This window comes from Palaemon carinicauda, chromosome 16, assembly GCF_036898095.1.
Source record: "Palaemon carinicauda isolate YSFRI2023 chromosome 16, ASM3689809v2, whole genome shotgun sequence".
In the NCBI taxonomy this organism is placed as follows: domain Eukaryota; kingdom Metazoa; phylum Arthropoda; class Malacostraca; order Decapoda; family Palaemonidae; genus Palaemon; species Palaemon carinicauda.
In genome coordinates, this window is record NC_090740.1 from 124,323,799 (window position 1) to 124,350,721 (window position 26,923).

Consider the following 26,923-nt stretch of genomic DNA (forward strand, 5'->3'; position numbering starts at 1 on the left):
GAGAGGATTTTCGCAATAAGTTGCGATTAGGATGTCTGGACATCTGCGGAAATCATCAGCAGCAGTTTACCAGGCAAAGTGGAAAGTCTTCTGCGGTTGGTGTCGTGGAAGGCGTATCTCTCCACTCGATGCCACTATTTCAGCAATTGCGTAGTTCCTCGTGTATTTGCGCGAAGAAATGCGCCTATCTGTCTCGGCAGTGAAAGGCTCTCGCTCAGCCTTAAGCCTCGCCTTCATACTGAAGGGAATTGACATTTCTTCATCACTAGAACTTTCTCTACTCATACAGAGTTATGAACTTACCTGCCCCCAATCAGAAGTGAGATCTCCCCCATGGAACGTGGTTCGAGTTCTCAGGTTTCTTGAGAGACCTCCCTATGAACCATTACGCCAGGCAACAGATCGCCACCTGACTTGGAAGACGGTTTTCCTGCTAGCTTTGGTCTCGGCCAAGCGAGTCAGCGAACTTCATGGTCTCTCACATGACATCGCCCATTCAAGGGAATGGGGGAGAGGTAACGTTCAGCTTCGTCCCTACGTTTATTGCCAAGACTCAGAACACGGGAGTAGCTGATCCTCGATTCGACTCCTTCCGGATTTCTAGTCTCCCTACTGTAACAGATGACCCAGACCATCTCTTACTATGCCCAGTAAGGAGCTTGAGGCTGTACCTCAAGAGAACAGCCGCAGCCTGTCCTCGTGTGTCAGCACAGGAAGGACTAAGAGGAGGGTCACCAAGAACACCATCTCAGTGTGGATTTGCAGGGTCATTGACCTTGCACTGAATCCAGACCCTCCTCCGTCACGTCACCCCAGAGCACATGATGTCAGGGGCATAGCTACGTCCCTGGCCTTCAAAAGAAATTATTCAGTGATGCAGGTTCTTCAAGCTGGGGTGTGGAAACGTCAAAACACATTCACATCCCACTAACTGCAAGACGTGACACACAGGAGACTCGATACGTTTTCTATCAGTCCTGTGGTGGCTGTACAACAGCTGGTTTAAAACCTCAAACTCCTTATTGGACAAGTAGCAGAAGGTTGAGGACATTATTACCCAGTTTTAGTCTACATGAATGAAAAGGTTTGACTGGCCCTTATTCTTTTCTTCATTCTCCCCTCTCTTGTGGAAAGCAGCTTTCTGGGTTCTCTGTATAGCTGACCTCAAACCACTGCAGGTAAACCATGCTCCCTTGTGTACCTAGTATTGAGATTAATACTGTTACGTCCCCATACCCTGACGAGGTGGTATTGGGAAAGTCCTTATGCACAGTTTTCCATCTAAATAACTTCGGAACAACTCTCTAGGACGAGTCACACTTCTACATACCTTCACACACAGCTTACGTACGCTGCAGACCTTGCGGAGCAAGGTTTTAGCGAGGTGCAGAGGCTCCTTATTTCTTGAGTGCTAACACACTCGGATAATGAGTCCCCGGGCAAAGCCAAAAAGCCAGACTGGCTGGGACGTCCACCCTTCCTAATGGGTGAGTCAGCCCTATTAAATAGCATGGTTTGTATTCCAGTTACGGAACAAATGACAAATTCGTCGATAATTTGTATTTTTCCTAACCATACAAACCTTAGCTATTTAACCAAACTTGCCCGCCAGCCCTATCCCCCTTGAAGTCCTACCTCCAAGCAAAGTGAGCTCAATCACAGGTGTGTGAGGGGGAGCAGTAGCAAGCTACCCTCCCTACCCCTGCTAACTAGCGGTGTGGGTAGTTTACCCTCATTAAAAGATTAATGGCTCGTCATTTCAGCTACGCCAAAAGTAATACCCCTATTAAATGACTAAGGTTTGTATAGTTAGGAAAAATACAAATTATCTACGAATTTGTCATTTTCAGGTGATTTCATTTCCAAGTTTTACTGAACCTAGCCATTGTCTGATTTGCTTTTCAATCTTTCATTAAACTCCAATTCTAAAGACCCTGTATTAGAGATCATAGTTCTTTAATATTTAAATGATTCTACTTCATTCTTTTCTCCTTCCAATGATATTTCCTTTTCCTTTGCATATTCCGTTCGCATCATCGTTGTCTTTCTTCTATTTATCTTGAGCCCAACCTCATGATTTTTCAATATTAAACTTACCCGATAATCATGTAGCTGTCAACTCCGTTGCCCGACAGAATTCTACGGGAGGGATACGCCAGCTATCACTATACTAGAAGGGGGTGTACTCACCAGCGCCACCTGTGGCCAGGTACTGCAGTACTTCTTGTTGACACCACCTCACTTTTTCCTCTGTCGTGCTTCCGGCAAGACATTCTGGGATACGCTTATGATTTTGGAGTATTGTTCACGGTTTGGTGAAGTATTTCTCTAAGATTTCAGCTTTCGCTATACTGGAAACTTTTCTAATTAGCTTAGATAGCTTTTATTTGGTTTTGATTAATGGTTAACGATCTTTTTGCTTGATTTGGAATCCCCCTTGACTAACTCTTTGATTCAAGATGTCTGACCATTCACAAGCCCCACCCCATAGACGATGTAGGTCTTGTAATAGGCGTGTTCCGAAGGCCTCGGTTGATCCTCACACCGCTTGTTCTGACTGTAGGGAAAGACCCTGTCAGTTGGAAGATCGATGTGAGGAATGCGCCGGACTTTCGGAACTTGAATTTGTTCGATTCCTGAAATATTCAACCAAGTTAGAGAGAGAGAGAGTTAGGAGGAGTTCTTCTCGCTCTTCACTTTTTTCCTCACCTCATGATCCTCAACCTTTTCCTCCCCCTGTAGTGGCTACCCCCGAACCTTCTATTTGTGCTCAACCTGATATGTCCGATGTTTTGCGTGCCATTCAGGCGTTAGGTGACAAAGTGGAATCGGTGGTTAGTGACCATAAGTCTCTTATGGCAGAAGTCAAAGAACTTAAGGTCAAAAGTGCAGTGGGAGGTGATAGTGCCAGTGCTGTGCCAAGTGCTAGTGTCAGTGCGGTGCCAAGTGCTAGTGTCAGTGTGGTGCGTGAGGGTACTTCTGTGCGTGCCAGTCGTCCTCCCAGTCCGGGACCTCTTGCAAGCTCCCAAGCCCAGGGGAGAAGCAATGTCGAAGGGCAAAAGGGTTCGGCAGGCCTTGATCGGCGCACAGAAGTATCCTCGGTGGTTGCGGGCGTGTCTTACAGAGACCGTCACTCCCACCCGCAGACGATTGAGCCCGTCTTTTACTCGTCTGCAGAAGAAATGTCAGGGAGAAAACGCTGGACTCAGGTCTCAAGACCTCTCAAATGCAAAGTCCAGACCTCAAGAGCTCTACAACCTGGTTGCAGTCATTGGATTAGCTCTGACTCTCCGCAGTCATCAGGTGACTGCACACCTCCTAAGAGAGGTAAGGTGATGCCGCAACAGACCTCATCTTCTGTTAAGGCTTTGCCTCAGCAGACCTTAGCGTCTGTCGACCCCAAGATGACTTTGCTGCAGTCCATGCAGTCACAGCTTGCGGTCTTAATGCGTGAGTGTCAGGCTGAGAAGGTTACACCTCCTCCTGCGATCGCTCCGCCTCACCGCAGTCCAGTCTGCCAGGCGTACGATGTTGAGGTTACTCAGGATACCTTACCGCGTACTGAGTTGCCAGTTACCAGCGGTGTGCAGCAACCTCCGCCTTCCTTAAGGCAACCTCAGCAATGGGAGCAGGAGTCTTATGCCTTACTTCCTCCGCTTCCGCTTGCGGTTCCACCAGCGAGGCAACAATCTCTTGAGGTACGACAACCTCTTCCATCCATGAGGCAGCCACCTCAGCACTCGCTGCAGCGACCTCAACCCTCCTCAAGGCGAGAGCCTCAACTCCTTAGGCTAGCACCTCAGGAACCTCAACTCGCGAGACAAGAACTGCGTTCTGCGCAGCCGCTACCTCAACTCTCGCAGCTCACACCTCAGGAACCTCAACTCGTTCCTCAGGAACCTGCTACTGCGCATCCGCAACCCTTACAGCAAGCGCAACTCTTGAGACAAGAAACTCATGCTAGGAGTCAGCCACCTCAACCCATGCGCCTACCTTCCTCTACTCTTCTTGACCAGTCTTTGCAGCCTGAACCTCAGGTTTTAACTCAGCAACAGAGACTTGAGGATGAAACCACAAGCGTTTATGCACCCGCTTGTTCAGATTCTGCTGTTCAGCATACCACTGTTACATTACCTCTCACTTCGCTACACTCTGGTGATGAGGTTTCTGAGGAGGAAGCTGCGCACCTGGATCCCTCATCAGACGTGGAAGAACCCAAGTCTTCTCCTCTACCCATTGACTTTCGTAAGGTCCTGGCTCTTTTCAGAGAGGTATACCCGGACCATTTTGTTTCTGCTACCCCCCGCTTTCCTCCATCTGAGTTTTCGCTGGGCATGCAACCTGTTAAGTCAACTTATACTAAGCTCGTCTTTGCTAGGTCATCTAAGAGAGCTTTAAGAATATTAGGGGAGTGGTTGCAGTCTAAACAGCAACTAGGGAAGACTTCCTTTATGTTCCCACCTACTAAGCTCACTTCTAAGGCGGGTGTATGGTATGCCACAGGAGAGGAACCAGGCTTGGGAGTCCCTGCCTCTGCCCAGGCTGACTTCTCAAGTTTGGTCGACTCTCCTCGTAGATCAGCAATGAGGCGCTCTAAGGTTTGCTGGACCTTCTCCGATTTAGACCACTTCCTAAAGGGTGTATTTCGTGCCTTTGAGATGTTCAATTTTCTAGACTGGTGCCTGGGGGCCCTGAGCAAGAAGACCTCCCCTGCGGACAAGGACTCGGCCATGCTTTTAATGTCCTGCATGGATAAAGCAATTCGGGATGGGTCTGGCGAGCTTGCTTCAATGTTTGTGTCAGGAGTTCTTAAGAAAAGGGAGCAACTTTGCACCTTTCTTTCTTCCAGCATCACACCTTGTCAAAGGTCTCAACTCCTTTTTGCTCTGCTTTCTAAGTTCTTGTTTCCCGAAGAGCTTATCAAGGATTTGTCTGCGGCCCTGATTCAGAAGGACACTCATGATCTTGTGGCCTCTTCAGCTCGTAAGACTAAGGTTGCTCCCTCAGTTCCCAGGACTTACCGCACCCCAGTGGCTGATACTCCTGCTACAAGGTTTATTCCGCCCTTTCGTGGCAGAGCCCCCAGCCGAGGAAGCTCCCGTCCAGACTCTTCCAGGAGCAGGTCTAGGAAAGGTCCCAAGACTTCAAAAGGCAAACACTGACTCTCCTCCTCTCCAGACAGCAGTAGGAGCCAGACTCAAGACCTTCTGGCAAGCTTGGGAAAGGAGAGGTGCAGACTCCCAGTCTGTCAGGTGGCTAAGGGAGGGTTACAGGATACCATTCTGCCGCAAACCCCCTCTGACCACTTCTCCCATCAACCTCTCTCCCAACTACAAGGAAAAGGACAAGAGGCTAGCGTTGCACCAGGAGGTGTCGCTCCTGTTACAGAAGAAGGCAGTGGTTATAGTCCGGGACCATCAATCCCCGGGCTTCTACAACCGTCTCTTTCTGGTGGCCAAGAAGACAGGAGGTTGGAGACCGGTGCTGGACGTCAGCGCGCTCAATGCTTATGTCACCAAGCAGACGTTCACTATGGAGACGACGAAGTCGGTCCTAGCAGCGGTCAGGCAGGAGGACTGGATGGTGTCGTTGGATCTGAAAGACGCTTACTTTCACGTTCCTATTCATCCAGACTCCCAACCTTTCCTGAGATTCGTTTTTGGAAAGGTTGTGTACCAATTCCAAGCCCTGTGTTTTGGCCTAAGCACAGCTCCTATGGTGTTTACGCATCTGATGAGGAATATTGCAAAATTCCTCCACTTATCGGACATCAGAGCCTCCCTTTATTTAGACGACTGGCTGTTGAGAGCCTCCACGAGTCGTCGCTGTCTGGAGAGTCTCAACTGGACTTTAGACTTGATCAAGGAACTGGGTCTGTTAGTCAACTTAGAAAAGTCCCAGCTCATTCCCTCCCAATCCATAGTTTACCTGGGAATGGAGATTCGGAGTCAGGATTTTCGGGCTTTTCCATCGGCCCCAAGGATAAGCCAAGCCCTAGATTGCATCCTGAGCATGCTGAAGAGGAACAGTTGCTCGGTGAGACAGTGGATGAGTCTCACAGGGACCCTGTCATCATTAGCCCTGTTCGTCGAGTTAGGGAGACTCCACCTCCGCCCTCTTCAATTCCATCTTGCAGCTCATTGGGACAAGGATTTGACGCTCGAAGCAGTCTCTATCCCGGTCACCAAAGAGATGAAGACCACTCTCTTGTGGTGGAAGACCAACCTCCTTCTCAAGGAGGGCCTATCGTTAGCGATTCAGACCCCCAATCTTCATCTCTTCTCGGATGCATCAGACTCGGGCTGGGGCGCGACCTTGAACGGACAGGAATGCTCGGGAACGTGGAACAGGGAACAGGAAACGCTCCACATCAACTGCAAGGAGCTACTGGCAGTTCATATGGCCCTAATGAACTTCAAGTCCCTCCTGCTAGGCAAGGTGGTGGAGGTGAACTCCGACAACACCACAGCCTTGGCTTACATCTCCAAGCAGGGAGGGACCCATTCGAGGAACCTGTACGAGATAGCAAGGGACCTCCTCATTTGGTCAAGAAGTCTAAACCTCACTCTAGTAACGAGGTTCATTCAGGGCAACATGAACGTCTCAGCAGATCGCCTAAGCAGAAAAGATCAAGTCATCCCCACGGAATGGACCCTTCAGAAGAGCGTGTGCAACAGACTTTGGACCTTGTGGGGTCAGCCTACGATAGATCTGTTTGCCACCTCCATGACCAAGAGGCTTCCTTTGTACTGTTCCCCAGTTCCAGACCCAGCAGCAGTTCATGTGGATGCTTTTCTGCTGAATTGGTCCCATCTCGACCTTTACGCATTCCCACCGTTCAAGATCATCAACAGAGTCATTCAGAAGTTCGTCTCGCACGAAGGGACACGGCTGACGCTGGTTGCTCCCCTTTGGCCTGCAAGAGAATGGTTCACAGAGGTACTACAATGGCTGGTCGACGTCCCCAGGACTCTCCCTCTAAGAGTGGACCTTCTACGTCAACCTCACGTAGACAAGGTGCACCCAAACCTCCACGCTCTTCGTCTGACTGCCTTCAGACTGTCGAAAGATTCGCTAGAGCTAGAGGCTTTTCGAAGGAGGCAGCCAGTGCGATTGCCAGAGCAAGGAGGGTATCCACTCGTAGAGTCTACCAATCCAAGTGGGAAGTCTTCCGAAGCTGGTGTAGAGCCAATGCAGTTTCCTCTACCAATACCTCTGTAACCCAAATAGCTGACTTCCTATTACATCTAAGGAATGAGAGATCCCTTTCGGCTCCTACGATTAAAGGGTACAGAAGTATGTTGGCTTCAGTTCTCCGCCACAGAGGTTTGGACCTTTCTTCCAACAAGGACCTTCAAGACATCCTTAAGTCTTTTGAGAACGTCGTTTACCCACTCCAGGCTGGAATCTAGACGTAGTCTTAAGGTTCCTTATGTCTCCTAGGTTCGAACCTCTCCAGTCAGCTTCCTTCAAGGACCTTACCCTCAAGACTTTTCCTCGTCTGCCTTGCAACAGCTAAAAGAGTCTGTGAGGTTCATGCCTTCAGCAAGAACATTGGGTTCACATCCGAATCTGCAACATGTTCTTTACAGCTCGGATTTTTAGCTAAGAATGAACTTCCTTCACGTCCTTGGCCTAGATCGTTTGAAATTCCTAGCCTTTCCAACATGGTAGGTAACGAGCTAGAAAGAGTTCTTTGCCCTGTCAGAGCTCTGAAATATTATCTTAATAGGTCAAAACCTATACGAGGACAGTCAGAAGCCTTATGGCGTGCAATCAAGAAACCTTCGATGCCCATGTCCAAAAACGGAGTTTCGTATTATATAAGGCTTCTGATTAGAGAAGCCCATTCTCACATGAAGGATGAAGACCTTGCTTTGCTGAAGGTAAGGACCCACGAAGTGAGAGCCGTAGCCACTTCGATGGCCTTTAATAAGAACCGTTCTCTGCAGAGCATTATGGATGCAACTTATTGGAGGAGCAAGTCAGTGTTTGCATCATTTTATCTTAAAGATGTCCAGTCTCTTTACGAGAACTGCTACACCCTGGGACCATTCGTAGCAGCGAGTGCAGTAGTAGGTGAGGGCTCAGCCACTACATTCCCTTAATCCCATAACCTTTTTTAACCTTTCTCTTGAATGCTTTTATTGTTGTTTTTTGGGTTGTTACGGTAGGCTAAGAAGCCTTCCGCATCCTTTTTGATTTGGCGGGTGGTCAATTCATTCTTGAGAAGCGCCTGGGTTAGAGGTTGTGTAGAGGTCCTTTAGTATGGGTTGCAGCCCTGTATACTTTAGCACCTTAGAGTTGATTCAGCCTCCTAAGAGGAACGCTGCGCTCAGTAAGGAAGACGAACTTAATAAAGGCAGAGTAACGGTTCAAGTCGACTTCCTTACCAGGTACTTATTATTTCATTGTTATTCTGAAATAACTGATTATATGAAATACGGGATACTTAGCTATCCTTTAGTCATGTACACTGGTTTTCACCCACCCCCCTGGGTGTGAATCAGCTACATGATTATCGGGTAAGTTTAATATTGAAAAATGTTATTTTCATTAGTAAAATAAATTTTTGAATATACTTACCCGATAATCATGATTTAATTGACCCACCCTTCCTCCCCATAGAGAACCAGTGGACCGAGGAAAAAGTGAGGTGGTGTCAACAAGAAGTACTGCAGTACCTGGCCACAGGTGGCGCTGGTGAGTACACCCCCTTCTAGTATAGTGATAGCTGGCGTATCCCTCCCGTAGAATTCTGTCGGGCAACGGAGTTGACAGCTACATGATTATCGGGTAAGTATATTCAAAAATTTATTTTACTAATGAAAATAACATATTTCATGCATTCTGGTAAGCAAGCATTGCAACTTCTATGGTGTTCTGCTAATAAGGACAGCATCATCAGCATACTCTAGGTCAGCTAATTTCCTATTACCAATCCAGTGCAATCCTTCTTCACCATCCCCAAATGTTCTATGTATTACAAAATCCATGAGGAGGATAAACAACATAGGTGATAACAAATTCCCTTGGAGTACTCTACAATTCACTAGAAATTCATTTGACAGGACTCCTATAACATTAACTTTGCACTTTCTATGCTCATGTAAAGACTTAATCAAATTTACATACTGTATTTAAGAGGAACTCCGTAATAACGCAGGACTCTCCATAAAATTGGCCGATGCATACTGTCAAAGGTGTTTTCAAAGTCTACAAATGCCATCAAAAGTGGATTTCTATATTCTACACATTGCTGTACAGCATGTCTTGAAATGAAAATTTGGTCAATACAACTACCTTTTCGAAATCTTGCATGTTCATCTCTCAGCTTTTCATCAATCTTTCTCTCTCAACTCTTGAATAAGCATACTATATACTGTAGTTTCATGACAATTAATGTAAGTGTGATGCCTGGTAATTATTGCAATTACAGTAGTCAGATCTTTTTTTTTTTGCCATTTTCACCAACACTCCTAGCTCCCATTCATCAGGTTTTTGCCTCTTCACGCCACATTCTACAAAATACTCTTGTAAGTATTCTGGTAGTCACTTCATTTTCACTCAATATCATCTCGGCAGTTATTCTCTCATATCCAAGGGCTTTCCATCTCTTGAGCTTTTTAGTGATAGATTCGACTTCAAACACACTGAATTCATTCATGGGCGCATCAAAGTCTTCCTCAGCTTCAGGTATATCAATTGGATTATTCCTTTCATATCTCATATTCATGACCTCACTAAAGTGTTCCAATGAATATTGTCTTTCTTCATTTTCTGTTGTTATAGCAGATCTATCTCTTTTTGATGGGTATATGCTTCTTCTTTGCCCCAGTAGAGATTTTGTTGATAATTCTAGGACCAATTCTAACACCATAGACACTCCCGAAATTCATAGCTTTATCAGCCTCATCTGCTTTCCTGATTAAATATTCCCTCTACTGATATCATTGCTTTTCTTTTACTGGAATAATGAATACTGTACATTATAATCATGCATCATTCAACATTAAAATTTTCTTTACCTTAACAGAATAAAGCCAAGACATGGAGACTGAATTTCATGCAGAATTTATCATCATCGTGGTCTTGTGATTTCAACCAAAGTATAATGACTACAGGACCAGGCTCACTCATATTGAGTTGAGTGAAGTTGCAATACCGGGATTTGATCTACTGTGGCTGTGGACAGTGATGTCCAAAACTATGGTAAGTAGAAAGCTAGAATATTTGTCAAGTATCAGTTAGGTTTAATAATTCCTATTAGAATGTAATGAGCAATCACCCTGAATTTAGGGCAAAGATTTTCAAGTTGAGGAAAAGAAGTATACATGCAGTGCTGATGTTAAAATTAAGTAGTTCTGGTACATATACAAACCTTCGTCCTTTACATAGAAGAATTGTAACAGCAAAACTGGAATACATTGGTTAAAGTTCTATAGCAAGGTGTAGATACAGTAGTTGATAGGTGGTTATTATCCATGGAGAATGGGGAAACCCCACCTCCCCCGCTTGCTCACGTAATACTGTACTGTAGTTACTGTACTTTGATTGCAGCTGGGACTTTGTAGGGTATTGGTGAGGGAAGGTAAGGTTGAGTAAAGGACTCAGGTTTTTACATATACAGGTAGTTGGAAACAATACAATTGTTGTGGCACTACAGTATACTGTACAATCCTTTGCGCTCTTTACAGTGAAGATTATTCAGGAAAAAGCTGAAACTAGCCAAACAACTTTATAACAAAGTATAACTACCCTAGACTAGTCACCCACTCACACACTACTGGTGAAAATCCGCTCCTTTTTAATTTGGCTCAGGAGTGAGTAGACGTTCCGTGTGTCTTCCATTAACCATTAATAAACTGGCTATTGACTTTCTCTTCCATTAACCATTAATAAACTGGCTATTGACTTTAAACTTTTTCAGGAAGTGGTCATTCTCCCAGTGGGGGTTTGGTGGACGATGGAGTAAGAAGTCTTGGCTTCTTATTACGATGTTTCTACTCGTTTAGGACGGACGAGTAGAACGATGACCAAATGACCTCCATAATACCCTTTGGTGTGAACGCCTAGACCTTAGTGAAGCAACAGCGCCCACCGGAGGTCTCTTTCGTTGCCAACTCCTACCTTCCTCAGGGCTTTGGGTCTCCCTGTTTAAGGAATGGCTAACATGGGTGCCACAGTTCGAGGCACAGCAGGAGCGCACACATGCCTCCCCTGGGGTTAACCCTGGTCTTCCCCTCCAAGACTTGAGGTGATGCACCGGTAGAGTTCTCGGGGATTTAGCTGCACCACTCTCTGCTTCTGTTCACCTTTGTTCCTGCAGCTCTAGTGTAGCAACAAGAGCATTTGTAAACTAGTTGCCCTCGGGGTTACAAGTCGGGCGATCCTCTCGAGTACTGTACTGGAGAACCAAGAAACTGACCACAGCCACATTTCACACGGCTTGTCTTGTGAGCATTATCCATTCATGGGTATTGTCGCAGATTGTGATGCCTGCCGATTCCTTGCAGTCGCTGTCTTTTCCATTGAGTTATGTGAGCTATAACCCTTCAAGGTTATTGCCTCAAAAGGTGGAGCGGTCGGTGCCTCTACCATTGTGCCTATAGGGTACAACAGGTCTCGTGAGCAATAGCCATTCAGGTTCATCGCTGCAGATGGTGATGCCTGATGACCACTTGCAGTTGCTGCCTCTCCCATCTACAAGTCTTGTAGGCTATAACCCTTTGGGGTTATTGTTGCAAATGGTGAGGCCTACTGCCACCTCTACCTTGGTCCCCCAGGGTACAACGATCATTGTGAGCAATATCCGTTCAGGGTTATTGCTGCAGATGGTGATGCCTGTCGACTGCTTATGGTCGCTGCTTCTCCCATTGACGAGTTTTGTAGGGTATAACACTTTGAGGTTATTGCCGCATTTGGTGATACCTGCCAACTGCTTGTGGTTGCCGTCTCAATCACAACAAAGCTCATAAAGTTTTGTGAGACCAGGCCCCGGGGGGCCCAGCCTAGGGCTTCCTCATCATCGAAACATAATCCTTCAGGTATATTATCTTGGGTTTCTCCTCCCTACAGGATAGAGAGGGGATCAGAGCACTTACATAGTGTCGGCTTCCAACCCCTTGCGACCTCCGACTCGCCCCATCATGCCCTAGGCACACCAGTCTCGTGAGACATAACCCTTCGAGGTTATTCCTGACTGGATGGAATCAGCTCGTGCTTATGTTTACGAACAATAACAAACAGGTATTTGCTTACAGGTGCACTTTTCCTGTTGTTGTGGGCAAGCTGGTGAGCACCTACTAGCGACAAAGGTCTGATCTCTTTGCTAACTGCATGTGCTCTTCATGGGCACACGCATGCTCACAAACATGTTAACAATACTACCGCTGGTCAACGATCAATTCCTTTTGAGCTTTGATGCACTTCGTCCCATACACATTATTCCCGCAAGTGACTCCATGAGCTACCTCGAGGGGGTTGCTCACTTTCTAAGTCAGTTTTTGTATTCCTTCCCATAACCTGACATAGGTAGTCTGTCCTCAAGTGGGTTCCACCTACTTCTCATCAGCTCCTCCCTAACATCTCCGGATCGTATGTCTAAGTATCAAAGGTACTATACGTAGACTCCAAAACTTTGCATAAGCAAGTCTGTTTCTTTGGGAGGAAACAATCAGAGCTTATGACATTTTTGTCAATTGGGAATGGAAAGATATGAAACATATTCGCCTTTTCTAAGGGATACCTGTCATAGGTAGGAGGAGGTCTCGTTTGCAAACATTCATCGACGTTTTTCACTCGAGTGTCGTGCATAGCAAACTATTCAGGCCACACCTGGATTTTTGTTCTACCTCGGGATATCCGTCACATGGAACTTTTGCCGTAAGATCGGAGGAAGTTTACCTTATACAGAGAAAATTTTCTGGCTCTGTTACTGGTCTGTAGCTTGACTTTTGCATACAACTACCTATCTAATAAATGTGATTGAAGATATGTCTCAATCTTGTCTTTCAGAAGTAGTTGCTTGCGATCGATCTTTTGCTTGATAGCGATCAACTAAGGAGGTTCTTGTAATGCTATTATCTGCTAGAGTACTGTACTAGCTATTCTGGTGTTTACCGATCTGTAAGTGGACATACACAACCAACTCCCATTGGAGTGAAGGCAATTGGGGATCAGGGTTCACCACCCCTTTACAGAAACAGTTGCTTGCAATCGATCGGATGACTCAACAGCTATCGACTTGAAGTGTTTACTTCCTAAGCAACCTATCTGCCCACCTCAGGCATTCCGATGAAAGTTGATCTTTCTTTGCTGGAGAGTCAAATGATCCTTGTTCCTTTCAATTGAACCATCTAACCCTTCAGGGTTGGTCAACAGACACAATCTCTGAGCGGTACTGGCTGCCTTATGTGGCAGTTGGCTGACTGGGTAGCCCAGAGTCTTTCAGAGTTTCTGATGATTAGGAAGGGAAGACTAGTTTTCTCTTTAAAGGGCTGCGCGTACAACTTGTTTACCGCAGTCTTACTCGCCTCTTTACGAGTGAATGCCTCCTCCTGTAGGAACGCACAAGGCCACTCGCCAACCTTCTGTGGGAGGCATGACCGATAAAAGTGCTTTGGTCCATGCCACTTCAACGCTTGGAAGCACAGACCTGCACACCCATTCACTGAGCACTAGCGAGATGGATGGGCGAGCTCCTCCACCTGGCGTAGGTCTGCGTGCGATTTCTGTCACTCGCCAACCTCATAGAGAGCTCACAAGAACCTACTCGCCCACGCTTCATGTTTTAGCATCCTGTTTACCACAGGTGCGCTCTCACTCCCCTTCGGCATCCTGTTTACCACAGGTGCGCCCTCACTCCCCATCGCTGTATACTTTGACAGTGAGACACCAAGCACAGTTGCTCGCTGATCCTCTCCTCGCAACGTTCGCCTCGCCCTTCTGTGGTTCACCAATCACACTCGCTAGGGATCGCCACTTTAGTGACACCTTGCTCTACCTATTCGCCCTATTTCGGTAGTTGGCAAAAGTAAACAGGTTCGCAATGCCTGCATAGAGCATACTTTCCTTGCTATGAAAGCGATCATCCGTGTTATACATTAGAAAGGAAGGAAGCAACAGGAGGGCGCAGCCTTGTTTACAGAACGGGTGAATGCCGTTCAGGAGGCGGTCTCCAGACCAATCCAAGTACCTTCTGTGGTACCCACCAGGGTACTACATGCTTTTCATTCAAGTAACTAGAGTCCTCTAGGAGTAGTAGTCTTCTTTCAGACACTAGGCGCAGTAGCACTACTGCTAGTCAGGTGCCTCCTGCCTTTCCCACATTTGATGCTCTTGGGGAATACATAGAAAGAAAGAGGGGGTGGCTCACCTGTCGTGACACATGGCCTCTGAGCTATGTTTCATCACTTATTGGCAGCCATACAAGTTTTCCTGGATTTGAGCGCAATGTTGCTGGCTATTGATCTCTACCAACAACTCCCTTCTTGTCATACCGTAGTGATTTTGTTATCAAAGCTCGGTAGTGGTAGTATACCCAGAGAAGGGTACTTTAGGCATGGCATAGAACACAGACAAAGATATTCTTTGCATGACTACTTTCCGCATGGCCGGAAGAAGAGGGAGTTGAACGTGTGACAACTCAATTGCCGTCTGCTACTCGATTCAGTGCTGGCAAGGAAACTTCCTAGTTAATCAGTACGGGGTAATCAGACACGTCCTTAGAAGCCCTCCGACTTTCTGGAAACGCCCATGCATTTCTCCCCCATCTGTCTGATGAGACACATTCTAGAAAGGCATCTGCAGATCTGTTGATGACCTTAATAGCTCCGCAGTTACAGCACGTACAGTAGAATATCACCTAGACCCTCTATTCCTGCCTACCGAGATATCGAGAGAATTGTTCTCTCTTTTCCCGAGCTGCTTATACAACCTCACTCAGGGATGCACCACGATCAGTCATGTCTCTATGACCCCTCACCTGGAGGGTTTTCAGCTTCACCTCCCTCAGAAAGGCTTTTCACAAACAGTAATGAAAAGGGTGGCTGGATGCCCCCATACGTCATCATTCGTCTTGCATGAGGCAACGTGGGCTATCCGCTAAGATTGAGGTCGTGGAAAGTGGCCTCGCGCCGTTCTATACCTTTCTGTCTGGAACAGTGAAGCTTACAGCACTTCAGGGAGGAAAGACCTACTCGGATTCAACCGTGACAGAATGCCGCTCGGCTTTGTGTTTCTCTTCATTCAGACGGTCAAACTCACTGGTCCCCAACCAGAAGGTGGACCACTTACTTGGAGCATAATTATTGTACCACGCTCTCAGAAAGGAGTGCTTCATGCTGATAGTCAGTTCTCAGTCCATAACTTGGCTCTCAAAAATATTCATCCCTTCTTGCCTTGACTGCCATGATGAGTGCCAGCGAAGGACATGGTCTCTTGTAAGACATACAGTACCCTAGCCAGGGGATGGAGGTTTAGTAACATTCGACTTTGTCCCTGAGTCTGTTGCCAAGACAGACTGTGGCTGTTAGCGGACCCAAGGTTTGGGTCCTTGTGGATTGAAGTCTTCGTACTTTATCATTTGGCTTAGATAATTCGTTACTTTGTACTATAAGAACGCTGAAGCGTTATTGTATATGATCTGCAGGAGTTCGCCTGCATGTAAACAAGATTTTCGTGATCATGGGCAAGGTCAAGAGGAGAGTCACCAAGAATACGATCTCTTCTTGGATTCGACAGGTCATAGATCAGTCCCTGTATCTGGACTCTCCTCCACATGGTAGTAGACCCAGAGCTCACGAAGTTAGGGCATAAGTATGTCCCAAACATTCAAAAGAACTACTCTGTGGGGCAAGTGCAGTATTTCAACCGGATGTGTGGAAGTGTCAGACATTAAGCACAGGAACCTGAATGCCTTGGTCCTGGGGTGATGGCACAACATATGGTTTTTGATAACTCGGCTCCCTTGCAGGATAAATAGCAGTCGATCAAGGGCAGATGTTACCCAGGATGAGCTTGGGAGGAATAATAGATTGACTGGCCTCTCTTCCTTTATCTTCCCCTCTTGAGGTCATCCGTGGAAGTCTGCAAGCTGGCCTCCTCTGTCTGCAGATAACAACCATATCCATTGTGTAGCCTAAAATATATGTACAGGTATTATCACGTCCCTGTCCTCCCAGCGAGGGAAGTCAGGCAATGGTTAGGTTAAGTGTGTAGTACAACTCCAGTGTATTCCTTACCTGGTCAAGTCACAATGCTTAGTTCACACAAAACCATATGGATTGCTCAGGCCGTTAGCATACTGACACATTTTGAGATTTAGTTAGGTGTAAGGGTGTCCATTAATCTTGTGCAAAGCACAGAATTGCACCCCAGAGATCAGAAAATTACCTAAGGGCAAATCTCCACTGTGAGAAGCAAAAATATTTGCATTAGGTGTTGGAACAAATGACAAATTTGGAAACAATTCGTATTTTTCCTAACTATAAAATCCTTTAGCTTTTTACACATACCTGTCCTGCCGTCACCTAGTCCTCCTACAAGTCCTGCCTCTAATAAAAAACAAAAGTGATGGCTTTTCACCGGGAAGTGTGTGAGCGGGGTGGCTAGCCTACCCCCACTGCCGGCCTCCGCTAATTAGTGTTGGGTGGTTTTACCTCGCTAAAAAAGTCTCTGTTTAGTTTCAGTTTTCACTGAAATAATCTCCTCTGTAAATAGCTCAAGGATTTTATAGTTAGGAAAAAATACTAATTATTTCCAAAATTGTCCTACATTATAATATAATACTGTATAGTATAGTAGATAGTAGTTTGGAAAATTACAACTATTCCGTCACTACCTACAAACCAACGCTATTTATAGGAGTATTACTTTTGGTGAAGCTGAAAGACGAGCCATTAGATTTTTAGCAAGGGTTAACCACCTACCCGCTAGTTAGCTGTGCCAGGGGTAGTAACTATCCCTCTCACTCACACACCTGGGCTGTGAGCCCCACTTTTCTTTCGAGTGTATGTGTGTCTTTGGCCATCGTTATGCAGACCTGCCCAGGACCGGAGGGCTGCTCTTGCGAGACTTTTATGTCCTCTATAGATACAGATCTTTACCAGTTATGTCCCACCTGTAGAGGACAATGGTGTGATAATCATAATACTTGCCCTGATTGTCAGGAGTGGTGTGCTTCCCAGTGAGAAAGGTTTAGGCATGCATGGAAGAAGGCGGCTAAAAGGGATTCATCGCCTTCGGAGTCTTCTTCGAAGTCGAAGAAATCCAAAGCTGCTTCTTTGGCCCTAGAGTCAAACTGACTCCAGTCAAAACATCCAGATGGAGACTCAGCATTGTCATCCTAATGCCCCTTTGACCGGTTGCACAACCTTCACCATCGTTGCAAGAGGCTTCTCGCAGAGAAGAGTCTGTGGTGAGTTCCTTCCTCCCATCTCCCATCAAGGTGGTTCCTCAGGAACTCCATCCAGTTTCAAAACCCATGGAAAAGGCCTCCTTCCTGGAAACCTTTTTCCCTCCAAGGAAAGAATCTAAAGATTTTAAGACCCTCCCAAAATCCTCTGTGAAGACTTCTAGACCTTCAAAGGGTTCCAGGGGGGCAATGTCCATCGACTGATGTACCACATCACTCTAAGGACGATCACGACCCATCCCAAGATGATTTCTCATTGTTGGAAAACAGCGAATGCGATGATTTTCTTCTTAACTCTGCTAGCTCGAAGCTGTCGGAGGCAGAGCAAAGGGAGTCCAAGCACACCTCATGGCAAGTGTTGGCCAGCATGAGGGCCATAAATGGTTTGTCAACCACCGCAGCATAAATGGTTTGTCAGACCCTGTGGTGGCCTCTTGGGAGGGCAAAGGCACAGTCTTAGACCATGTCTATGGCACTCAGAAGCCCCCCCAAGACTAGTGCTGCCTTACCCTGGTGTCATGGTCTGAAGAGTGTCTGTCGGAAGATGATCGCTCAGATCACCAGCTCCTCCAGCTCCCTCCGGGCAAGCTCAGCTTCAAGACTCCTCCCTCTGCTGTGTGTGCAGCAGAGGAAGTACTATGAGGTTTTTAATGAGCCTCTTCTGGCCCTCCATCTGCACCATTCCAAGTTTAGAGGAATTGACTAAGGGGATCTATCTAAAGAGAGACTTTTGGTTGCAGGTCTTGTTCTCCATGTCTGAGATCCTCAACCAGGAAAAGGTGGGGAAGTATGCCATGCAGGCTACTTCGTCGCTGAACCTCTGGTTGGGGTCGATGGGAAACCAGATGCGGACTGAGGATTGGTTCAAGGAAAGCTCCAGGAATGCAATGGAAACCTATCTGTTTTCAGAAACTCGAACCATTGAGTTCCTTGCCCACCAAGTTGTAAACTTGTTAGCTAACACCATCTTGAGGCAAAGAGACTCTATAGCAGAGAGGTTCGATCACCAAGTCCCACAGATCAAGGTAATGAGACTCCGGAACTCCTCTCTGGAGGGGTCTTCCTTATTTGAGCCGGAAGACGTAGAACGGGTTGCGGAGACATGGAGGAAGTCCAATCAGGGCTTTGACATCCTGGCCCTATAGACCACCTCCTCCTCCACAGAAGAAACAGTAGAAACTGCCAATGACCAAGACTACAGCCAACCAGCCCAAGGTGTCCAAGAAGCCCTTTCCTGCCAAGGACAGGAAAGGCCCCAAGTCCTCTTGTGGAGAGAAGAATCCTATTGGAGGCAGCTGAGGCCGCAACCGTTAGGATGGACAATCTCCCACTTGTCCACCAGTTGGAGGATGCCAGCATCGCTGCTGGCAGAGGTGGGTGCAGCTCGGGGCCAAACCCTGGACAATCTCCGTGATTCGTTCAGGGTATCACATCCCGTTCACACGATCTCTCCCCCACTGACCAAAGTTCCAGTTACACTGAGCTCCTATGAGTAGGAATTCGCAAGGAAGTTGGCCCTTCGAGCCGAAGTTCAGACTATGTTAGAGAAGGGAGCCCTCCAAGAGGCCCTCAACGACTCCCCAGTCTTCTTCAGTCGACTCTTTCTTGTGAAAAAGACGTCTGGAGGCTGGAGACCCGTCATCGACCTCTCAGCTCCAAACAAGTTTGTAGAATAAACTTTGTTCAGCGTGGAGACAGCAGATACCGTCAGACAAGTGGTAAAACCACAGGGCTTCATGTTTACAGTGAACCTAGGGGACACATACTTCCAGATCCCAATCCATCCATCATCAAGGAAGTATCTGAAAATCATTCTAGATAAAGAGAAATACCAGTTCAAGGTACTGTGCTTCGGTTTTTCCACAGCACTTCAGGTCTTCACGAGAATGTTTGCCCTAGTGTCATCGGGGGCTCACAGAATCGGCTTCCATCTCCTACGCGATCTGGCCGACTGGCTGATTCTGGCAGACTTGGTGGCGACCCTTCTTCAACACCGAGAGAAACTTCTGAGGCTTTCCCAAAATCTGGGGATCATAGTAAACCTCGAGAAGTCATCACTGCTTCCCTCACAACGACTGGTATACTTAGGAATGGTAATAGACACCAACCTTCAGAAAGTCTTCCCATCAGACAACAAGGTAGGGAGGCTGTGGAGGTTGCAAGACCATTCCTCAGACAAGAAGAACTCCCAGCCCAGACGTGGTAATGTCTCCTCGGGTATCTATCATTTCTGGCCCGTCTAATTCCCAATGGCCGTCTCAGGATATAATCTCTCCAATGGCAGCTGAAGTCCAAGTGGAATCAGGCCTTCGTTTCCCTGGACATTGCGGTCCCCATGGAACCAGAGGAACGGATGGACCTCGATTGGTGGGTGGCAGACGAGAATCTGCTAAAGGCCGTTGACCTTCTAGTCCCTCCCCCGGACTTGATGCTCTTCTCAGATGCATCAAAAGAAGGGTTTGGGGCCCATATGCTGCACCACACAACCTCAGGTCTTTGGTCAGAGTCCAAAAAGTACCAGCGCATAAATCTCTTAGAGATGAAGGCTGCCTTCTTGGCCCTTCAACGTTTCCTGGCAGCCCACTCAGTGGTGGTGATGAGCGACAGCACCACAGTAGTGGCTTATATCAACAAACAAGGCAGTACTTTTTCGCAGCCCCTATCCCATCTGGTATTAGAGATTCTGAGATGGGCAGAAGACAACATGGTGACTATCAGCTCGCTTCATTTCCGGCAAAAGGAATGTGCTCGCGGACAATCTGAGCAGAGTGACTCCGAGTGGCCTTTGAATCATCTAGTAGCCAACAAAGCTCTGACTTTGTGGGTTTGCCGACTGTGGACCTGTTAGCAATGTGCCTGAATTGTCTCCCGCTGTACTGCTTTCCAGTCCTGAATCCCAAGGCTCTCTAGCAAGATGCATTCCAACAACGATGGAACAACATCGACGTTTCTGCCTTTCCCCCGTTCTGTCTGATAAGAAGAGTACTGAACAAGACCAGATTATTTGTCAATATCTCTATGACCCTCATAGCTCCGTTATGGCATCACCCAAAATGGTTTTCCGGACCTTCTGCAGCTCCTGACAGAGCTTTCAAGAGAACTCCCTTCACGACACGATCTACTCTTACAACCACATGCCAACATCTTCCACAGAGCTATAGCTTCGCTACGACTTCACATCTGAAGACTCTCCAGCACCTCCACACTCAGAGAATCGTGAAGTGGATGGCTGGACACCTGTAAAGATCATCAGCTGCAGTCTACCAGGCAAAGTGGAATGTCTTCTGTGGTTGGTGTCAATGCCACTATTCCACCAATAGCGGAGTTCTTTGTGCACCTGCGAGAGGAAATGCTCCTCTCGGCTTCAGCAGTGAAAGGTTTCTTGTCAGCCTTGAGTCTTGCCCTTTAAGCTGAAAGGAGTAGATATTTCCTCTTCGGTGGAACTTTCTCTCCTCATACAAAGTTATGAAGTTACCCGTCCCCAGTTGGAAATGAGACCTCCTCCATGTAACGTGGTTCCGTTCCTTCGTTCACTAAAGGGTCCTCCATACGAACAGATAGCTCCCTAACTTTGAAGCGGTGTTCCTACTCGCCTTGACGTTGGCCAAAAGAGTTAGCGAACTTCATGGTCTCTCGTATGACATCGCCCCTTCAAGGAGATGGGGAGAGGTAAGTCTCGGCTTCGTTCCAGAGTTTGTTGCAATGACTCAAAATCTGGGCGTAGCGGACTTTAGATTTGATTCCTTCCGGATAACGAGTCCATTCTGTAACCTTTGATCTAGATCAGCTGTTGTTATGTCTAATAAGGAGTTTGAGGTATTACCTCAAAAGAACATCTGCAGCTCGCCCCCGTGTACCAGCCCTCTTTGTCAGCACGGGGAAGGTCAAGAGTAGGATAACGAAGAACATCATCTCTGCTTGTATTCATAAGGTTATTGACCTGGCACTGAATCCTTATTATCCTCCGTCACGTCAACCCAGAGCACATGACGTCAGGAGCGTTGTTACATCCCTGGTGTTGAAACAAAACTACTCTGTGGTGCATAATCTACAGGCGGGCTTGTGGAAGCGGTAGACAACTGTCATCGTCCACTACCTGCAAGACGTAACCCACAGGAGTAGGAAACCTTTTCCATTGGTCTTGTGGTGGCTGCACAACAACTGATATGACACCTCAGTCTCCTTGATGGGCAAGTACCAGGAGGTTTAAGTCATTGGTTAACCGGTATTAGTCAGAATGAATGATTAAGACTGACTTGCTCCTCCTTTTCTTCATCCTCCCCTCTCTTGGGGAAATCAGCACTGTATCGCCTTCATCTTTCTTATAAGGGAAAGGATGGATAGAATATAGGATACATTACACCTAATTGGCCATATGTGACATGGTATCCTTCCTAGGATATAGATAAAGGTTCCTCTTCGACCATCTGTCGGTGGACAGAAACCTAACCTGACCCATAAGAATGTATTCTCAAATGTTGGGAGGTGGCAGGAATCAACACTCATGCCTCTATCAGATCCGAGTTTATTGACATCCCCGGATTTCAAACCAAGCAGTATGGTTTTAAGGGGTTCCTCCATCAAAAGGATGAGTCTCCTATTAAAGTCGAGTGCTAGTATTTGTGTAGGAACAAATCACAATTTTTTTAAAAATCTTTTTATTTTACCTAACTCTGCAAACTTTTGACATGCATGCCTACTCTCTCTCTCTCTCTCTCTCTCTCTCTCTCTCTCTCTCTCTCTCTCTCTCTCTCTCTCTCTCTCTCTCTCTCTCTCTCTCTCTCTCTCTCTCTCTCTCTCTCTCTCTCTCTATATATATATATATATATATATATATATATATATATATATATGTATATATGTATATATATATATATATATATATATATTGCATATAAATTATTGCCTGATGGTTTTGAGTAATAAGCTTGAGGCTCTTGTTGAGAACCTTTTTGTTTTGTGACATAATTTTAGTCGATGAAACTGAAGAATTTACAACCATACAATTATTCCTTTAAACTATTTAGTCCTTTCACTGCTTCCAAAAGCAGATGACAGCTCCATGGTTTCCTGTTTTCGAACTCGAGTTCATTGTCTTTTATTTAATGGCCAGGAATAAAACTGAATGGTCTGGTTAAGATATTGAATGATGATGATAATAGTAATAACAGTAAAAATAGCAATGATAATTTAGATAATTCTGAGAGAATTTCACTAGAGTAAATATTTTTTAGCATTCATATAAATTGTATATTTGAGGTTTCTAGAAAATAATGTATCCACAATGAAGTGGTGTAATGGTAGCAAACTATACCAGTACTAAATCATGACTTCATTTCAGATTATTGGTGATGCATCAAGTGGAATAAGGAACCAGAGAAAAGAAATGTTACTGTAAAGGAAATCACACCCTAAGCGTCCTTGTGGAAATCATCTGCAATGCAAGAAGACTGAAAATTGTCATACAAGATTGATATTAATGCAATGTTGACATGGAGTTAAAATGTCGAAAGGACTGGAGAATATTTTGTGCAATTCGAAAGGTTTTAGAAAATATTTATGCTTCGGTATTGGATTTATGACAGACAATTTATCTGGTCCCTAGTGGGTTTTTGGTCTCTAGGATTTTAATGTTTTTACATACAGGTGTATTGAATATGTGAAATATTTTATGGTCAGTAGTTTTCATATAATCAACAGTTTATTTATAATGGATTTTTCATCAATTATTGTAGTTATTCCATCATGAATGATTTATTTTACCCCCTCACAAAGGTTTTGGGACAGCTCTCTAAAAGTTGGTAATTGTTATATTAAGGCTAAAAAGGGGTAAAAATGTCTTTAGGTACTCTAAACTAGATTTAACAGTACGTAAGTTTTATTCTGTAATTTTTTTTTCCATCATTTGTGATTTATATCATTTGCTTTAGGTTAATTTTATTCAGTTCTATTTTTACCTTTATACTGTACATCTTGTTTCTTTTTGTTTATAATCCTCTGGTGTTACCTGCTACCAATTCATTATAGAAAACTGCTATCTTTATTTTTGTCTTGCTTGTGTTAGGTGATTGGCATTGGTTTTATTCTTTCATTTTGAGTCCCTTTTTTGTGGTTCTCATTTGGGTTGCTATTACTTCAGCATTGTATTAGTAGCTAAATGGGTTACTCCTAGTTCCGTTTTCTACAACCAGACAATGAATAAAAGTAAAAGGGCTCTGTTGCACCAAGATTGGTTACCTAGCAACCCCACCACTGGGCAGTGTTGTGTGTGGCTGCCTGCTATTATGATAAGAGGTCTCCCCCCTCTTCTCTCCAAGGTCATGACTTAATAATCCACACTGAATTTCCACTTATAGTGCTTTGTGTGTTTTCTTTATCATTGTCACTAAGTGTGCTTATCTGTGCAACGCTTGTGCTTAACAATGGCTAATGTCGTGGCATATGATATTCTGTGGAATCTCCATTTGGGTATTGTAGGGATTGGCTATCCTTCCAATGGGAGGGATTTCTCTCTTAGCGCAAAAAACGAGCGAAGAGAGATCGTTCTTCTTCCTTGTCGTCTTCTAGTAATGATAAGAAGTGTAAGGTCTTTTCTGCATTGAAAGATATCCCCCTTCCTTCTCCTTCATCTCTTGAGCCTTCTGAGGCTCTAGTTACGGAGGATGACAGCCCTAATGATAATTTATTGCTCATAATTTTTATATGTACAGTATTATTTCTTAATATCGATCTTGTGCCTAGTGGTCCCGAGTCTAGGCTTGTGACAGATCCCTTGGCTAAGGCTGCTGCGCTGCCTGAGCTGGATCCATTCCCAGTATCCTTTGACCCTAATTAATCAGAGATGAATAAATCTTCCTCGCCTCCCACTAATTTATTGAGTGATGAGCCCTATATCACCATTTTTATCCAAGGTTAACTTTTTGCTTTTGGGAGATATTTCCTATCAAGGCATAGAAAGTCCCACCACCCTTTCCCATATGTGGAACCCTAAAGTCAAGACTGCCATTTTCCTTTTAAGGAGGCAATCCTATTGGAGGATCCATTTTATCCTTCTCCTGCTCACAGACGAGGCTTATCTCGTACCCCCAGGGGCCCTAGGCATTGCTGTTATTTTACGAATTCTTCCGACTTGTCCCAGAGCTGCAGCACTGAGGATGCCCGCCTCTCAACTACCCCAAAGGAATTCGCCTTTTTAAGCAGGTCAACCAGCAAAGACGACTTCTTCCTCCTACTGACTTTCAACAACTTAAGAGGTAAGATTCTCGGTCTACCTTTCACCATAGAGAACACTCCTGCAAGTGTAGAAGTTATGGCCTCAGAAGTTCCTGCTAGGCAAGGCATATCCCTCACCTTGCCAACAGTAGGGATATGCCTGCAAAGCCATTAGTGCCGGTGACAGCTCTTCCCAACTGATCCCTGGACCCTGACACGCTGCATTTTGGATATCGAGTTCTATCATGGCTTATCCGCCCCCCCTGACTCGAGCTCTGAGAGCCAGATCATTTAAGGCTCAGTAAAGGACCTCTTCTGATTAGAGAAGGTGTCTCAGACGTTGACCAAAGGAGCCATAGAGGAAGTCTTAGACGACTTTCCGGACTTCCTCAGCAATCTATTCTTAGTAGAAAAACTGATGAGACCCTTCATAGATTTGTCCCATTTGATTCTGTTTATCTTACAAACAAAGTTGAAAATGGAGACACTGGCCACTATTATTCAGGCCACCAGGAAGAACAACTTCCTTCTAACCGCAGACCTAAAGGATGCATACTTTTAGGTCCCCATCCATCCAGCCTCAACGAAGAACTTAAGGTTTCCCCTTGGAGACAGAGTTTTCCATTTCAATGTGCTATGCTTCACCCTGTCAACAGCATCTTGGGTATTTAGCAGGATCTTTACCCTTGTCTCAGCCTGGGCTCATGCCATGGACATAAGGCTTCTGAGATATCTGGACGACTGGTTTCTCCTAGCTCAAACCCTGCTTATAAAACACACAATCTCCTCCCTGACTTCTGCAAGGAGTTGGAGATTAAACTAAATCTAGAAAAGTCCAGTCTCATCCTCCAACATTCCATCAGATATCTAGGCATGAATATTATCTAGGCCCTAGCCAGTGTGTTCCCATATGCCAACAGCATAGCAAAATTCAGAAATGTAGCAGAAACCTTCTTGGGAGGAAAATCACTTCCTGCCCGTTCTTGGCCAAAGCTCCTGGGACACCTCACTTCAATGGAGAAGTTAATCCCCTTTGGGAATGCAACTTTGCTCAGTGCAGATGCCTCTGAAGAGCCCGTGGTCTCCACCATCTGACTACCTTGCAACCCTGCTGTTGGTACCCTAGGATGCAGTGACAAATCTTCAATGGTGATTGAGAAGGAGAACCTGTTGGAACTTCTCATGGAAATCCTAAAAGAACTCCCTGAATGACCAAACCTACTGCGTCAACCACATGTAAGAAAGTTCCAAGAGGCAGTTCTATGCCTGTCTCTCCACAGTTAGAGACTATTCAGCATCTCCGAAAGAGAGGCTTTTCGAGACTTATTGGAATTTAACTTTCTGAATACCAACGAAAGTCATCCGCAGCAGTCTATCAAGCCAAGTGGAAAACATTCTGTGATTAGTGTCATAGGGAGAATATTGCTCCACTCAAGGCTACTATTCCCCTGATTACCAACTTTTTAGTGTTCTTGGGGGAATGAGTCACTGTGGTTAAGGGCTACCACTCAACCTTGATCCAGATTTTCAAACTAAAAAGGGCTTGATCTCTCTTCATGGGAACTTTTGGTTCTCAATAAAACTCTTCGCAGCACTCAGATGGTGATGCTACCTGCCGATTGCATGCGGTCACCATCTCTCGCCTTCGTGCCCCAGTGCTCAACGAGTCTCTTGAACTATAACCCTTTGAACAGATTTGACCCTCAGGAACTCGAGCCCCCTTCTTGTGATGCGACAAAGGTTGTTGGGTCCTTGAGAAGAGACCCTTATGAACCCATGCAGCTTTAGACAGGGTCTTACCCTAGAGCAGGGTTTCCCAACCAGGGTTCTGCAGAACCCTTGGGTTTCTCATGAGTTTGCCAAGGGTTCCTTCAAGAGATACTGATAAATAGGCTGAGATTACAGTATTATGCCTTTGCACATATGTGCAATTGCATTTTCCAGTTATTTTTCTTTCTAACCTATTTTTCTTATGTGTACAGAAATACTTTTTAGAATTTTTGCAATATAACAATACAGTATTTTCAAACTATAAATCATTTTAAGAAAGTATAATAGTCAAAGAAAGTATATTTGCTGAATACCTTTTGTTGCAGAAGCTACCCTACTTAGCAGATATTTTTCAGCACCTGAATTAGTTGAACAAGTTACTGCAAGGCTCTGGAGAAAAGGTATTGACTTCAAGTGATAAGATTCTTGGATTTAAAAGAAGACTAAACCTTTGGAAAAACATTGTTTCAAAAGGAAACTTTGAAATGTTTCAGCTACTGCAGGGGCTTAAACGTGAAGATGGAT

General features: G+C 45.5%; 1 long non-coding RNA gene across 1 annotated transcript in view; it reads left to right on the forward strand.

The window, feature by feature from the left end:
• LOC137655854 (uncharacterized) overlaps positions 1-23,127 on the forward strand; it is a 33,421-nt gene extending 10,294 nt beyond the window's left edge. The window contains exons 2-3 of the long non-coding RNA XR_011046883.1: positions 10,037-10,212; positions 22,758-23,127. This is a non-coding gene — a long non-coding RNA (uncharacterized lncRNA). The remainder of the gene's footprint in view (positions 1-10,036; positions 10,213-22,757) is intronic.
• Positions 23,128-26,923: the final 3,796 nt, after the last annotated feature.